The following is an 18,225-nucleotide window of genomic DNA, read 5'->3' as shown; positions in this document are numbered from 1 at the left end:
GAGGGCACTATAGTTCGCTTTTCACTAGTTCAGTCTTCCATAAAAGTGTCTTCAAACTACTGTTTAAAAAGTTCTACATAAAAGAGTAATGCTGATAAAGGCAATACCGTACCTGTTAAATGTTGTGAAAATTGGCCAGAGAGACTAGCGCTTGCCAAACGTGAACAATAAGAATTACCTCACATCTCTCCCAGCCAATGGTTTCATTTTATGGCCCCTCTGCATTCCTTTGGGGTGATTGTCCACTTCCACCAACTATCATTATACTCTCCAGAGGTGAGTCTCATGTGCTGGTACACGCGTGTCAACGTTTATAGAGTTCAGCTCTATATGGATACTGCACTGATATCAGGGTACTTTCAACCTACATTAGAGACTGTACAGTACTCTAAAGCATTGGCTTTAAGGACAGGAATATTACATGAGAACAGTAACCAATGGACTTGTTATTCAATAAAATTGAATAACAATGGCTTTATTTAGCAGGTACAGAGGATGTTCTGTAGCTGAGTGATACCAACAACAGGCATGCTTCTATGGATGCTCTGCTCATTGCATGCCGACTTAAAAAACGCTGGAGTTTGTGCTTAACTCTGCACCTGGCCGACATTAAAACCGGGCAGGACAATAAAGGGTGAAAGCAGTGCTGGGAGTTTATTTTGTTTATCAGCGGGGCCTTTGATATCCCAGCCAGCCCGTAAAGGGAGAGGATGGCCAAAACTTCAGCTAACCTGACAGGCACTCATTACAGTCTGTAGAGCCTGAGACAAGACCTCTGAACCTAAGCTTTGTGTCAACATGACTCTCACCAAGTACTTTTCCATATGCTGCTGCCCACCTTTATGATAAAAATTCAACACTGAGTGTATAAAACATTAAGAACACCATCCTAATATTTTGCCCTCAAAACAGCCTAAATTTGTTGAGGCATAGACTCGACAAGGTGTCTCAAGCATTCCACAGGGATGCTGGCTCATGTTGACTCCAATGCTTCCCACAGTTGTGTCAAGTTGGCTGGATGTCCTTTGGGTGGTGGACCATTCTTGATACAAACAGAAAACTGTTGAGCGTGAAAAACCCAGCAGCGATAGAGTTCTTGACACACACAAAGCAGTGCGCCTGGCACCTACTACCATACCCCGTTCAAAGGCACTTAAATATTTTGTCTTGTCCATTCACCCTCTGAATTGTACACATACACAATCCATGTCTCAAGGCTTAACATCCTTATTTCAATTGTCTCCTCCCCTTCATCTACACTGATTGAAGTGGATTTAACAGGTGACATCAATAAGGGATCATAGCTTCCACCTGGATTCACCTGGTCAGTCTATGTCATGTAAACTCAGTGTGTATACAGTGTGGCAAAAAAAGTATTTAGTCAGCCACCAATTGTGCAATTTCTCCCACTTAAAAAGATGAGAGGCCTGTAATTTTCATCATAGGTACACTTCAACTATGACAGACAAAATGAGAAGAAAAAAAATCCAGAAAACCACATTGTAGGATTTTTAATGAATTTATTTGCAAATTATGGTGGAAAATAAGTATTTGGTCAATAACAACAAAAGCTAGGCCACTCCAGGACCTTGAAATGCTTCTTACGAAGCCACTCCTTCGTTCCCCGGGCAGTGTGTTTGGGATCATTGTCATGCTGAAAGACCCAGCCACGTTTCATCTTCAATGCCCTTGCTGATGGAAGGAGGTTTTCACTCAAAATCTCACGATACATGGCCCCATTCATTCTTTCCTTTACACGGATCAGTCGTCCTGGTCCCTTTGCAGAAAAACAGCCCCAAAGCATGATGTTTCCACCCCCATGCTTCACAGTAGGTATGGTGTTCTTTGGATGCAACTCAGCATTCTTTGTCCTCCAAATACGACGAGTTGAGTTTTTACCAAAAAGTTATATTTTGGTTTCATCTGACATTCTCCCAATCTTCTTCTGGATCATCCAAATTCTCTCTAGCAAACTTCAGACGGGCCTGGACATGTACTGGCTTAAGCAGGGGGACACGTCTGGCACTGCAGGATTTGAGTCCCTGGCGGCGTAGTGTGTTACTGATGGTAGGCTTTGTTACTTTGGTCCCAGCTCTCTGCAGGTCATTCACTAGGTCCCCCCGTGTGGTTCTGGGATTTTTGCTCACCGTTCTTGTGATCATTTTGACCCCACGGGGTGAGATCTTGCGTGGAGTCCCAGATCGAGGGAGATTATCAGAGGTCTTGTATGTCTTCCATTTCCTAATTGCTCCCATAGTTGATTTCTTCAAACCAAGCTGCTTACCTATTGCAGATTCAGTCTTCCCAGCCTGGTTCAGGTCTACAATTTTGTTTCTGGTGTCCTTTGACAGCTCTTTGGTCTTGGCCATAGTGGAGTTTGGAGTGTGACTGTTTGAGGTTGTGGACAGGTGTCTTTTATACTGATAACAAGTTCAAACAGGTGCCATTAATACAAGTAACGAGTGGAGGACAGAGGAGCCTCTTAATGAAGAAGTTACAGGTCTGTGAGAGCCAGAAATCTTGCTTGTTTGTAGGTGACTAAATACTTATTTTCCACCATAATATGCAAATAAATTCATAAAAAATCCTACAATGTGATTTTCTGGATTTTTTTTCTCATTTTGTCTGTCATAGTTGAAGTGTACCTATGATGAAAATTACAGGCCTCTCTCATCTTTTTAAGTGGGAGAACCTGCAAAATTGGTGGCTGACTAAATACTTTTTTTGCCCCACTGTACATAATAACATTTTATAAAAATGAAATGTAAATGTGTGCCTTACAACACCCATTACAGATGATGTAGGTGAGTTTGAGTCATTAATTGTCCTTGCACAACTAGATTTCAGCCAAATGTCAATCTAACAAGTGGCTTCCATCCAATGGTTACAGAGGATATCCTCAGTCCAAGCTAAATGATAAGTATGGGATGGCAGGAACTATGATGTAATGTTATATGATTCCCCCAACAGATGATCACTACATCCTGCCATTCACTGAGCTTTATCTTCATATCAATCAAACATATATGCACATCTGAAACAAGATATCAGCAAACACTGCCAGTAGCGAGAAAAACACAATGTTGTTGGGCAAGATTAATGAAAAGTAATTTGAGGTCTTAAAACGATCACACAAGCAGCGGTCCTTAAACGTATTGGGTTGCACACTTACTGGTTTAAGAATTAAGGTCTCAACATTTGACAGGAGTACATGCTCCCTGAGCAGATATTGTCTTTCAGTGGGATGGGTAAAACCAACAATCTGCTGTTAGGTAAACTGTGTTCATTATATTCTACAGCAGTTGTCACATTCAGATTGGATAAAGACATGTGAAAATGAAACGTGATTGCCAAGGCACGAATATTACAAATATGTACTTAGAGTTCTATTATGAAATCCCCCCCCCCAGGAGAAACTCAGAAGAATAGGTAAAACAAACTGTTCTCCGTGACACACAATCTACTGTCCTGTTTCAAATCCTTTTACAATACAATCTATTTTATAGTACATAATCCAATATAAGCTTCTACTTTGATGCTCCCTTGTAGTATGTGAAGTGTGCACACAAGTTGGAAAAGGATCAAATGAGGGAACAACTGCAGCTTGGAGGTAGTGATTCATTAGACAGGTGCAAAATAAGATCATAGGCCTACAGAATGAGGTGTGGGGGAGAGACTGTGTAAAGCAACAGGGGAACAGAGGCATCCCTATATCCCTAGATATGAAGGAGAGTCTGAGGAGCGGGATGGCAAAAAGAGAACTCTACCTTTCAATTCACATTACATCCTTGCCTTACTTTTTGTTGTGGCTTGCAACGCCACATTCTTGGTCCGCAGCTCAAATTGACTGTAAATAGCACAGTAGCTGCTAGCCAGTTAGCACAAACTATTAAACAATGACCAAAACATATTACACTATTGAATAATACAATAACATTACACTCTTGAATAATGCAACAATTCACAAGCATGTGCAGACATTTAAAGGGTTTATTCTCTCGTCTGTAGGTTACACTCGTTACATTTTAACTTCAAGACAAAGCACAGAGTTGCTAACAGCATGTCTTCATCATGCAACTTTAGCCGATTAACTGCCTCATACGAATATTACAGTAGGCCTACCTTACATTACAACAAACCAGACTTTTCCATATACATTACAACAAACCAGACTTCATTTTCACCAATATCATGCAAATCATTACATGTGGTATAAGCATATTGTGGCTGGAAATGTGGGTATAAGTTAATTCACTGCAGATTTGCGAAGAGCTGTTTGATATAGAAGCCCATGCCCGCCACCCCAAAATATTTGTCAACATGAACAATTAGTCTGTGCTTCAGTCTGATCAACTGTAACCTACTGATAACAACCACAGCTGCAGGGAGCCTAGAGAAGCCTATGCGCTCTGATCCCATCTGGGCCCGGCCGGGGGAAACATAACGTCATGTTTTTATAGCCTAAGCTATGTATTTATAGCCTAAAATAGGCCCATTTATGTTCTGAGAAAATGTGAATGTGATCAAATGTGGTTTATATTCACACTTCGGGTGGCTTGGCTACCTAGACCTTTTTAATCCAGAATTATTGACTGGAATTAATCAATCAACACAATAGTGATGACATACTCTATGAGTATATTTTTATATACAGATTCAAAGGCCTACAAGATGCAACTCTGCATACAGCAAGCTCAGCCCTATTAGTTTTATTGTCCAATAGCAATTGTTGTCTCTTTGTCTGTGTAAAGGGTTTTAATGTTTTCATTCTCCCTAGGAACAGGAGTTTTTCCAGGAGTACAAAACAACAACATATGTCCTGATTAGAAAAATAATCTGGTCCTATCATAGCCCATATAGAACCGTTTTTTAAATATTTTTTTTACAGTGATGTATTACTATGTAATACGCTACAACTAGGGTCCGGAGTTGGATAGGTTAGCCTACTACCAGATCAGGAAAAACTCTGGGACCCAGGAAAACACCACACAATGTTACAAATGAAAAAAAAACATTTCCTATTTGTATGATGGGCTTCTGTAGTTTAACGTGGCTCAGTGCGACAATTTCAGAATGTAGCAGGCTGTTACTGCAGTTTCAGGTAAAAACAATAAAACAAGTCTCAAATATGAGGAAAATGTCTATACATTTAATCTGTTTCAAAAACATTGCTCTGTATTACCATTTATACAGTAGGAGTGTTGGCTCAACAAGACAATTCTGTTTACACTGCCCTGCTTCAAGGGGGCAACTGTCGGGCTAGCATCGTGTTCTACCTCCAGAGGTAGAGGTCGAGACGTAGCAAGTACACAAGTTTGTATATGTATTTTTACGCAAAGTTTAGTAAGTGTAAAGAGGCTCAAAGTAAATCAGAGAGAGAGAGAGAGAAATATCCAATATTAGAATAACCCAGTGTGGTCTGGGGCGGTGTGGGAAGTATCACCACCACCAGAATAGATGCTGACCTGCCAAATGCTAACCTAATGCGCCGGTTCCCTGAAAGGCTGGAGAGACGCATTGTCTAGACTATGCAACATGAGTCTGCCGTGAGACATGGAGCATTTCTATGCAGGTGGCGTTTCCAGGTGCGTTTTAAATTGCACCTTTTATACTGATGGCGGACATTGCCATCTCATTCATCGCGCTGTAATAGGGGAGATCAGAGTACATACCTCTCTTAGAAAAAATGTACCCATAGGCTGCCACTCAAAATAAAAATAACAGTAAGAAATACATACAGAGGTTTAAGTAATAATACATTCAGTTTAAACAGAAAAAAAGTGGGCCTCCACCCCCAACCTCCTATCCCATTCCCCCAACCCCACCCAGCCAACATGTCTCTATCACCCGCCCCCCCCCCCATCAAATAGGGTTGCTCGTCAGTCACCCCCCCCAGACCCCCCCACCCGGCGACCAGAGAAAACCCTCCCCATACCACCAGAGAAAGTTAAAAAGGTTAAAATGGGTATATACATATAAAGTGGGGAGAACAAGTACTTGATACACTGCCGATTTTGCAGGTTTTCCTACTGATGTATCAAATATATCATAATTGTATCAAATACTTATGTCATGCAATAAAATGCAAATGAATTACTTAAAAATCATACAATGTGATTTTCTGGATTTTTGTTTTAGATTCCGTCTCTCACAGTTGAAGTGTACCTATGATAAAAATTACAGACCTCTACATGCTTTGTAAGTCGGAAAACCTGCAAAATAGGCAGTGTATCAAATACTTGTTCTCCCCACTGTACAGTTGAAGTGGGAAGTTTATATACACTTAGGTTGGAGTCATTAAAAGTTGTTTTTCAACCACTACACACATTTTTTGTTAAAAAACTATAGTTCTGGCAAGTCGGTTAGGACATCTACTTTGTGCATGACACAAGTCATTTTTCCAACAATTGTTTACAGACAGATTATTTCACTTATAATTCACTGTATCACAATTCCAGTGGGTCAGAAGTTTACATACACTAAGTTGACTGTTCCTTTAAACAGCTTGGAAAATTCTAGAAAATTATGTCATGGCTTTAGAAGCATCTGATATGCTAATTGACATCATTTGAGTCAATTGGAGGTGTACCTGTGGATATATTTCAATGCCTACCTTCAAACTCAGTGCCTCTTTGCTTGACATCATGGGAAAATCTAAATAAATCAGGCAAAATAATTGTAGACCTCCACAAGGTTCATCCTTGGGAGCAATTTCCAAACGCCTGAAGATACCGCATTCATCCTTACAGACAATAGCACGCAAGTGTGAACACCATGGGACTAAGCAGCCGTCATACTGCTCAGGAAGGAGACACGTTCTGTCTCCTAGAGATGAACGTACTTTAGTGCAAAAAGTGCAAATCAATCTCAGAACAACAGCAAAGGACCTTGTGAAGATGCTGGTGGTAACAGGTACAAAATTCTCGATATCCACAGTAAAACGAGTCCTATATCGACATAACTTGAAAGGCCGCTCAGCAAGGAAGAAGCCACTGCTCCAAAACAGCCATAAAAAAGCCAGACTACGGTTTGCAACTGCACATGGGGACAAAGATCGTACTTTTTGGAGAAATGTCCTCTGGTCTGATGAAACAAAAATAGAACTGTTTGGCCATAATGACCATCGTTATGTTTGGAGGAAAAAGGGGAAGGCTTGCAAGCCAAAGAACACCATCCCAACCGTGAAGTACGGGGGTGGCAGCATCATGTTGTGGGGGTGCTTTGCGGCAGGAGGGACTGGTGCACTTCACAAAATAGATGGCATCATGAGGAAAGGACAATTATGATATATTGAAACAACATCTCAAGACATCAGCCAGGAAGTTAAAGCTTAGTCGCAAATGGGTTTTCCAAATGGACAATGACCCCAAGTACACTTCCGAAGTTGTGGCAAAATGGCTAAGGACAACAAAGTGAAGGTATTGGAGTGGCCATCACAAAGCCCTGACCTCAAACCCATAGAACATTTGCGGGCAGAACTGAAAAACCGTGTGCGAGTAAGGAGGCCTACAAACCTGACTCAGTTACACCTGCTCTGTCAGGAGGAATGGGCCAAAATTCACCCAACTTATTGTGGGAAGCTTGTGGAAGGCTACCCGAAACGTTTGACCAAAGTTAAACAATTTAAAGGCAATGCTACCAAATACTAATTGAGTGTTTGTAAATTTCTGACCCACTGAAAATGTGATGAAATAAATTAAAGCTGAAATAAATCATTCTCTCTACTATTATTCTGACATTTCACATTCTTAAAATAAAGTGGTGATCCTAACTGACCTAAAACAGGGAATTCTTACTTGGATTAAATGTCAGGAATTGTGAAAAACTGAGTTTAAATGTAGTTGGCTAAGGTGTATGTAAACATCCGACTTCAACTGTGTGTATATATGTACTGTATCTTTTGGCCTTTATGGATTGTTTATTTGTGTGTTGGCCTTTAACTGAGATGATTCTTTACAGAGTCAAGTATATTTGTCCAGGTCTCAATTGTTCCTTGACTAGCACCATTCATTCTCACTGTCGATCATTCTAATGTTATAACTTCTAATAGTAACTGTATCTACTGGTGAATCGGGAGAGAGTGAGGTGATTGTCATCTAAGAGCCAGCATCTTTTTTTTGTGGCAGTGCTGCCTGCCAGCAGTAATCAACTCTGATTGATTGAGAGATTATAGGAGCTATTATCGTTAAGTAACATAAGAGATGCAAAGCATTGACAATTTACATTCATGAAATGTGTAACTTTGCCCCAGAAGCATTTAACTGCAACGCACTCCTACATCATAAGGAATGTGCCTACCTGATTTAGGGGACACAGTGAACAGTTGGGAGTTGGGGCCAATTTCATTGTAAAATGTTTCCTTGTGTTAAATACAGTTAGCGGTGTAAAGTACTTGGAAGTACTTCTTAAGTCGTTTTTTGGGGTATCTGTACTATTTTTCACAACTTTTACTTCATTACGTTCCTTTTTTAACCCCTTTTTGTGGTATCCAATTGGTAGTTACAGTTTTCACTCATCGCTGCAACTCTCGTACGGGCTCGGGAGAGGCGAAGGTCGAGAGCAGTGCGTCCTCCGAAACACAACCCAACCAAGCCGCACTGCTTCTTCACACAATGCCCACTTAACCCGGAAGCCTGCCACACCAATGTGTCGGAGGAAACACCGCACACCTGGCGACTGGGTCGGCCCGCCACAGGAGCCGCTAGTGCGCGATGGGACAAGGACATCCCTGCCAGCCAAAACCTCCCCTAACCTGGTCGACACTGTCCAAATGTGCGCCACCCCATGGATTTCCCGGACGCGGCTGGCTGCAACAGAGCCTGGACTCAAACCCAGAATCTCTAGAGGCACAGCTAACACTGCGATGCAGTGCCATAGGCCACCGCCCCACTCGGGAGGCTACTTCACTACATTCCTAAAGAATATTATGTACTTTTTACTCCATACATTTTCCCTGACTCCCAAAAGTACTCGTTACATTTTGAATGCTTAGCAGGACAGAAAATGGTCTAATTCACACACTTATCAAGAGAACATCCCTGGTCATCCCTACTGCATCTGATCTGGCGGACACACTAAACACATGCTGCATATGAAAAGTATGTCCGAGTGTTGGAGTGTGCCCCTGGCTATCATAAATAAATAAAAAACTAGACAATGGTGCTGTCTGGTTTGTTTAATATAAGGAATTTGAAAAGAGTATTTAAAACCAGATACTTCTAGACTTTTACTCAAGTAGGATTTTACTGGGTGACTTTCACTTTTACTTGAGTCATTTTCTATTAAGGTATCTTTACTTTTATGACAATTGGGCGCTTTCTCCATGACTGAATACAGTCTGAACAAACTTACAACGTACAGTATAAGTTGATGGTTCCGATTACAGGATGCCATGGTCATATTTTTCCATATTCTGTTCCAGTTAAAGGGTTGTTCAGAACAAATGAGATCTGCGGACCATACTTTTTTTTTTTTACAGACCTTTGACCCTGTTTCTACTAGTGCAGCTGGAACTGGGACTGGAATGATGTACTCAACTGAACTCCAAACAGTCAAGAGACCAGGAAGGTCTCTTCGCATAACAAGGGGTGTTTACCATACTTTGTTTAGCACTTGTTTGCGTATGATGCCTGATACTGGGACAAGCTGAGTAGGCATGTTTCCAATGAGTCACTGCCTGCTATAACCTCGGTTTTGTGTTTGGCAACACGTAGAGTATCAAACAAATGCAGACCTGCTGTGCCTACATTGGCAAGCAAGCATGCATACATCATTTCAGCATAAATCTTTTTTATAACAACTTTAATTAGTCTGATATTCTTCCCTGCACGAATCAGGATTGAAAGCAGTGGTGTACCGCAGTTTCGCGGGTCCCCCACGCAAGGGATTTTTTGGGGAAAACAGCCCATTCCTACAATTCTACACATTTTGCCATGAGCTGAGAGAAAATGTTGCATTGATTGAAAGACATTGAATGATGCCTGGATCATAAGGTTACAACAAGTCCACATCTGGAGCCTGAGGTCAAGTCAGCATGTCCACTGTGTGTTGTCCCTAGAGTGGGTCATGCACTTGTGTCTGGGGCTTGATTTAAAGGCTCCTTTGTCAGATACGTGTTCTGCTCAGGGGCCAAGCCCAAAAGGGAGCCCACAGCCCACTCAGACACGCCAACCCCTGAGGGGACCGGAGACAGAGTGGGTAGAAAAACACGAGAGATTTGACTTATTCCTCTTCACTGCTGCAAACAGACCACCCAGAGTCTTATTCTTGACGAAGGCTAACACTGTTCTGCTCTTTATGTTGGTGTGTGCAGTGTGAAAAATGTATTGCCCCTCTGTCTAAACAGCATGTAACTTTGATGAGGGGTCAGACTGAATGATTATGTGACATTGGAGTGGAAAAATATGTACATATGGGAATAAAACACATGATTGATTCCAAAATCGTCCTAAATTCAGTCCTGCAGTGACACGTCAAGCATTTTTGGCACAGCGGGTAGTGCTATCACTTTTGGGAATGATTTTGGGGAAGAGGAGCCATGGGAGGAACACTAGAGCCCGGGGATACTGCTCTATTGATTCATATTGTATCTGTTATGCGTGCCATGCTGGTCCACAGATTTCAGTTATCAGATACATGTTGGATAGCAGCTCTACTCATTCATAATACATGGAAACTGAAGACATCTAGATTTTTCAAAAATTACAATATATGTATGCAAGGTTGCTTGTTTGTTATTGCTGGCATAGGATCAGGAAGGATCTCGTTTTCAGCAACGCTGGTGTTTGGTCAAATGTTTAGACACCACAAGATGATTCTGATAAGAAGCTTTTGGAGAGGTAGAAGGCCTACTGTATGGTTGGTAGTTTGAGTTAAATAAATGGAAAACATGTTCATAATTTATTACAAAGATGTTTCTTTGGCCAGTATGTTTAGCATTGCTTGGAACACTGGGACTGAGAGGTAGAGTGATTACCCTGTATGTGTGGGCATGTTTCACAGTAGCTTCCTCTGCCTTCATATTTATTTTCACTTGTCGTACAAACCCAAGTGTGTCTTCATGAGTAGTGTTTTTATATCATGAAAAATGCAGTTAGTCATTATGTTGTGAACAGCCCATAAAAACACCCGCAATGAATGCGTGGAACATTTCATGACCTTCCGCATGAATGATTCAAATAATAAACACAACTGCTATTGTTTATACTGCACAGAATCTATTGTATATGTAGAGATCATGGAGATGTTAACGACTGTTGTAAAGAAGGGGAATGAAACATGTCTTGAAGCCCACTGCCTTACATGAACCAGTCTACAGACACCCTTCTCAGAGGCCCATGTTTGAACTGGGCACTGGGTCCACCCACGTAAGGCCAAATGTTTGAGTGTTAACAGCATTCACCCTTGTCCAAGTGCTCTCATGTTAGCCAACTGTCAATCATAGGAAATCATTTCTGGCACACTATTGCTCAGGTAATTTCAAACATTTCATAAAACATCTACAATATGACTATGAAACATCACATTTCAAAGGGAATGAACTTAAATCACTTGACATGTCTAGTAACTATTAGTTATTAGCTAACAGTTATACTACAACCAATATGCGTGGAAGCCCTATTGGCAAACTGTATAGCATTTGGCACAGACACAGAGTGGTGTATTGACTCAGTCAAGAAACACTGTGGATGGGCACTATTAAAGATCTCAACTTATTCAAACTTAATTTTAACCCATAACTTTGGAAAGGTGTGTACAAATATCTGAGCATCATGAGTTATGTGTAGGGTGGAGTAGGAGGAGTGAGCCATGAAGGGAGGCGCATCAGGGGTTGCACTGAGATGCATTTGTACTCAGAGACTCAATCATCGTAACCATGCTGGCAGTAGCTACAGTACAGTGCCTCAAAAAGGATTCCCCGGTGTGGAGTGTTCTCGGGAAGTTTGTCACTTCCATGGAGAATGGGTGAGTAAGCCCATCAATAAGTAAGTGACTGTGGTTGAGGAGAGTGACACTCTTTATATTAATTCCAGGACACAAACCAATGCAACATCTTCTGCTTTTGTGAGTCATTATGTCATTTCAGCACCAAAGGCAACCAACCAGATCCAATGATGTGTGTCACTATGTCATTTCAGCACCACAGGCAACCAACCAGATCCACTGAGATGTCAGAAACGGTCATGGTACAGCCCAGACGAGCCTTCCTGATTGTTTCACTATGAAGTCAGAATTACACTCATGTTACAGGCCTCTGGAGATTGAACAGTTTAAGCACAATGAGAAAGTCCCACATACAGCATATTAGAGCCTTTGTACTTAGGAGTCAACAGACTTCAGTATTCATCACCTCTCTAGCTATCAGTAGGAATGCCACAAGACACATAAAGAACAATAGTGTAGACAGGATGCTCAAGTGGAGTCTACTGTCTACATGAGTAGAGAGCACTGTTCCCCTGTTTACAGTATTGCACAAACTGAAAACAACACCATGTGTTGGGTATTGGGCGCTACATATTGAACATTCTTAAATCAAGTGAAAAGTACTATACAATTCAATTGATTCACCATGTGCAGCATCGGCCCAACAAGTCAGACTATCCATAAGACATCAGTGGTAAAGCAATGGTAAAATATATGGACACTTATCTTGAAGGGCATTCCCCAGACTACTTTAATCACACATACTGTCCGAATCTTGCATCGCATCAGTGTTATTGTGATTCTGGTCAGACTAACACAGAGACATTGAAAGAAGAACCACAGAAGAGCTTTGGACATGGTTCTTCTTTCCTCCTTCATCCAGATCATGCACTGACTCCAGCCATTTCTAATAGTATGCAGATTCCTGTTCACACAGCCTGCCAAGTTAAGCAAAGCACGCAACGTTTCCACGCAGCAGCATTAACGATGACTCATGGTTCTGTAACTCTACAGGGAGAAAATCCAGGTGACACCGGAGATTTATGTGAACAATGATGTTACTAGCCGGTCACCACCCGGTTACTCAACCCTGCACCTTAGAGGTTGCTGCCCTATATACATTTGAAGTCGGAGTCATTAAAACTTGTTTTTCAACCACTCCGACAAATTTCTTGTTAACAAACTATAGTTTTGGCAAGTCAGTTAGGACATCTACTTTGTGCATGACACAAGTAATTTTTCAACAATTGTTTACAGACAGATTAATTCACTGTATCACAACTCCAGTGGGTCAAACGTTTACATACACTCAGTTGACTGTGCCTTTAAACAGCTTGGAAAATTCCAGAAAATGATGTCATGGCTTTAGAAGCTTCTGATAAGCGAATTGACATTATTTGAGTCAATTGGAGGGGTACCTGTGGATGTATTTCAAGGCCTACCTTCAAACTCAGTGCCTCTTTGCTTGACATCATGGGAAAATCAAAAGAAATCAGCCAAGACCTCAGAAAAAAATTGTAGAGCTCCACAAGTCTGGTTGATCCTTGGGAGCAATTTCCAAATGCCTGAAGGTACCTGAAGGTACCACGTTCATCTGTACAAACAATAGTATGCAACTATAAACACCATAGGAACACCCAGCCATCATACCGCTCAGGACGGAGACGCGTTCTGAGAGATAAACGTACTTTGGTTCAAAAAGTGCAAATCAATCCCAGAACAACAGCAAAGGACCTTGTGAAGATGCTGGAGGAAACAGGTACAAAAGCAAGCCCAATCTCGACATAACCTGAAAGGCTGCTCAGCAAGGAAGAAGCCACTGCTCCAAAACCGCCATAAAAAAGCCAGACTATGGTTTGCAACTGCACATGGGGACAAAGATTGTTTATCTTGGAGAAATGTCCTCTGGTCTGATGAAACAAAAATAGAACTGCTTGTCCATAATGACCATCGTTATGATTTGAGGAAAAAGGGGGAGGCTTGCAAGCCGAAGAACACCATCCCAACCGTGAAGCACGGGGCTGGCAGCATAATGTTGTGGTGCTTTGCTGTAGAAGGCACTGGTGCACTTCACAAAACAGATGGCATCATGAGGAAAGGACAATTATGATATATTGAAGCAACAGCTCAAGACATCAGTCAGGAAGTTAAAGCTTGGTCGCAAATTGGTCTTCCAAATTGACAATGACCCCAAGCATACTTCCAATGTTGTGGCAAAATGGCTTAAGGACAACAAAGTCAAGGTATTGGAGTGGCCATCACAAAGCCCTGACCTCAATCCTATAGAACTGGAAAAGCGTGTGCGAGAAAAGAGGCCTTCAAACTTGACTCAGTTACACCAGCTCTGTCAGGAGGAATGTGCCAAAATTCACCCAACTTATTGTGGGAAGCTTGTGGAAGGAAACCCGAAACGTTTGACCCAAGTTAAACAATTTAAAGGCAATGCTACCAAATACTAATTGAGTGTATGTAAACGTCTGACACACTGGGAATGTGATGAAAGAAATAAAAGCTTAAATAAATTATTTTCTCTACTAGTATTCTGACATTTCACATTCTTAAAATAAAGTGGTGATCCTAACTGACCTAATACAGGGAATTTTTACTAGGATTAAATGTCAGAAATTGTGAAAAACTGAGTTTAAATGTATTTGGCTATGTAAACTTCCAACTTCAACTGTACATAAACATGGAATCACTGGTCACTTTAATAATGGAACACTAGTCACTTTAATAATGTTTACATATTGCTTTACTAATTTCATATGTGTACTGTATTTTAGACAATGCCACCTCGACACTGCTCGTCCTAATATTTATATATTTCTTAATTCCATTATTTTACTTTTAGTAAAATTGTGTATGTTGTTATGAATGATTAGAATGATTAGATATTAATGCACTAATCGGAGCTAGGAACACAAGCATTTCGCTAGACTCGCAATAACATCTGCTAAATATGTGTATGTGACCAACACAATTTGATTATGTGATCATCATGGCCTCACTTGGTATGGTCTAAGAAGCTCTATTCATGGCTTTCCTTTTTAACATTATATTCATAATCCACCCTTTAACCTTGAGTTTATGAGAGTTCTTATCCAGCCAATCATATCCATCCCCCAGGGACTCATAAGAGAAGAGAACCTGGTGGTGGTGTGTGCTCAGTGGCATAATGACAGTCATCAGCAACCGAGGCTCACACTGGATGAGAGGCTACAGCTAGAGCACTTGACCAGACGTGAACATGTACTCACCTCACAAGCCCAGTATTAGCCTAGATAAAGTACAGTGGAGGAAAGAGAGAGAGAGGCTTGTCTGTCCACAGAGCTCCAGATGTTGCACCAGTCTGCAGCTCTGGCCAGATGGTACACAGCTGTACTGCAACGCTAGTCTACATCACAGCACAGAAAACCAACCATCCTCCATTATATGCAGTCTACAGATTTCACCCACTACGAACTGTGATCCTTCTCCTCAACAATTTGCAAAATAACAAAAAAGTATTGTACATTTTTGCCACTAGAAAATACTATCATACAGTAGGAATAGGGTGTTAAACAACAATGTCAGAGAACAGTATTCGACAATCAAGAATTGTATGGGACATTACCCACACTCTTAGAAAAAAGGAATCCAAAGTGGTTCTTCGGCTGCCCCCATAGGAAAACCTTTTTTGTTTCCAGGTAGAACCCTTTTTGGGTCCATGTAGTACCCTCTGTGGAAAAGGTCCTGCCTGGAACCAGAAAGGGTCTTCAAAGGGTTCTCCTATGGGGACAGCCGAAGAACCCTTTTAGGTTCTAGATAGCACATGATGATGATTTAATTTAAAGCATCACTCATGACAGAGTCAAATGATAGTCCCCTGGAGTTCAACGGAGAGAGCAATCCACCTGAACCCATAATCAGGATTGTTTAATACTGCCATCTGTGCAAATAGGTGTGTAGTAAAACATTTACAGCTGCACAAGTGTTTATTGCCATCTGGTCCCAACACATGAATATTTGACATTGTGTTGATGAAACATGAGGAACAGTGCACAACGTGATGAGAAATGTTAACAAACTGAGATATTTATGAATATCATATTGATATGAAGTAATAGTTTACTGAACAGGCCTTCTGAGACACAACATTTCTCAACAAAATGAAGGCTGATGCATCTCTAGTTTACTGATGGTCTCAATATCAGGAGCCTACCAACAATATGAAAGGAGTCTTTTGGCCAATGAACGATTGCCCAATAGTCACTTGGTCAGAAACAACAAGAATCAATGAATACATCTTTGTCCTCCAAAAACCAAACAGCTTTGATTAAAACAGTCAGATATGTTGGTAATTTACTGCAAAAGAGATTCTAAAATCAAACAATAGATTTTGAGCAGTAAACTATCCTCACAATGAGAACCACGGAGTGCTGAAAGCCTCTATGAGTAAATATTTTGGCATTCCTACCCAAAATAACAGCTATGCATCACCGAGGCCTGTGCAACACAGGGGTGGTGGATGGGGTTCATTACCCTATTATATGTTTAGCAGTGTTAGAATACAAAGACTGTACTACGATGAGAGAATCCTGCAAAGACCAACTCAAATTCAAACCACACGCCAACCCCTCTTTTAAGCAAAGTGGGGACTTTACCATTTTTTCTGTGTGAAAAAGTCATCGAAGATAGACATCATGATAGACAGTGTCTGATGGGAGGCTATGTGTGACTGTGGCAGTGCCAAGGTGAGATAATGGGGATAGCCCTTCTTTGTGTCTGTTCTGTCACATCAGTTCAACTGCAATGCCGGCCAATGTGGAGGAACTACACACTCCCTTGTCATCGCAGTAGCAAAAGCCACAGCTTTGAAAACCTCATCTGTATCTGTTTGTGACTCTTGCGGATTTGCCCTCTTTACAAGAAACAGGATATGGTTACACTTAATAAACACACTGTTGTGCCACGACAATTTTCAAAAGCCATCAATTTTTTGTAATAGGAAATTAATAGGGTTCGACTAAAAGCATGTGGGGCATGAGCCTGCACTAGGTTGAGACCCAGCAGCTATGCCTTCTTCAAACCAAGGTACAGTTGAAGTCGGAAGTTTACATACACTTAGGTTGGAGTCATTAAAACTTGTTTTTTCAACCACTCCACAAATTTCTTGTTAACAAACTATAGTTTTGAAGTTGGTTAGGACATCTACTTTGTGCATGACACAAGTCATTTTTCTAACAATTGTTTACAGTCAGATTATTTCAATTATAATTCACTGTATCACAATTCCAGTGGGTCAGAAGTTTACATATACTAAGTTGACTGTGCCTTTAAACAGCTTGGAAAATTCCAGAAAATGATGTCATGGCTTTAGAAGCTTCTGATAGGCTAATTGACATCATTTGAGTCAATTGGAGGTGTACCTGTGGATGTATTTCAAGGCCTACCTTCAAACTCAGTGCCTCTTTGCTTGACATCATGGGAAAATCAAAAGAAATCAACCAAGACCTCCCCAAAAAATTGTAGACCTCCACAAGTCTGTTTCATCCTTGGGAGCAATTTCCAAACGCCTGAAGGTACCAAGTTCCCCTGTACAAACAATAGTACGCAAGTATAAACACCATGGGACCACGCAGCCGTCATACCGCTCAGGAAGGAGACACGTTCTGTCTCCTAGAGATGAACGTACTTTGGTGCGAAAAGTGCAAATCAATCCCAGAACAACAGCAAAGGACCTTGTGAAGATGCTGGATGAAACAGGTACAAACGTATCTACATCCACAGTAAAACGAGTCCTATATTGACATAACCTGAAAGGCTATTCAGCAAGGAAGAAGCCACTGCTCCAAAACAGCCATAAAAAAGCCAGACTACGGTTCGCAACTGCACATGGGGACAAAGATTGTGCTTTTGGAGAAATATCCTCTGGTCTGATGAAACAAAAAACTGTTTGGCCATAATGACCTTTGTTTTCTTTGGAGGAAAAAGGGGGAGGCTTGCAAGCCGAAGAACACCATCCCAACTGTGAAGCATGGGGGTGGCAGCATCATGTTGTGGGGGTGCTTTGTTGCAGGAGGGACTGGTGCACTTCACAAAATATATTGCATAATGAGGAAAGGACAATTAGGTGGATATATTGAAGCAACATCTCAAGACATCAGTTAAAACTTGGTCGCAAATGGGTCTTCCAAAGGGACAATGATCCCAAGCATACTTCCAAAGTTTTGCAAAATGAGATTAAGGACAACAAAGTCAAGGTATTGGAGTGGCCATCACAAAGCCCTGACCTCATCCTAAAGAACATTTGTGGGCAGAACT

At 41.2% G+C, this 18,225-nt stretch overlaps 1 protein-coding gene across 4 annotated transcripts in view; it reads right to left on the bottom strand.

Annotated features, from left to right (window-relative positions):
• LOC110533846 (uncharacterized) overlaps positions 1-18,225 on the bottom strand; it is a 62,259-nt gene that overhangs the window by 31,526 nt on the left and 12,508 nt on the right. The gene's annotated exons all lie outside the window — the stretch shown is intronic.

The sequence above is a fragment of the Oncorhynchus mykiss genome, chromosome 10 (assembly GCF_057628025.1).
Source record: "Oncorhynchus mykiss isolate SJ-2025 chromosome 10, ASM5762802v1, whole genome shotgun sequence".
NCBI classification, from domain to species: domain Eukaryota; kingdom Metazoa; phylum Chordata; class Actinopteri; order Salmoniformes; family Salmonidae; genus Oncorhynchus; species Oncorhynchus mykiss.
Note: the sequence above shows the minus strand (reverse complement) of the source record. Positions and strands in the feature narration are given on the sequence as shown.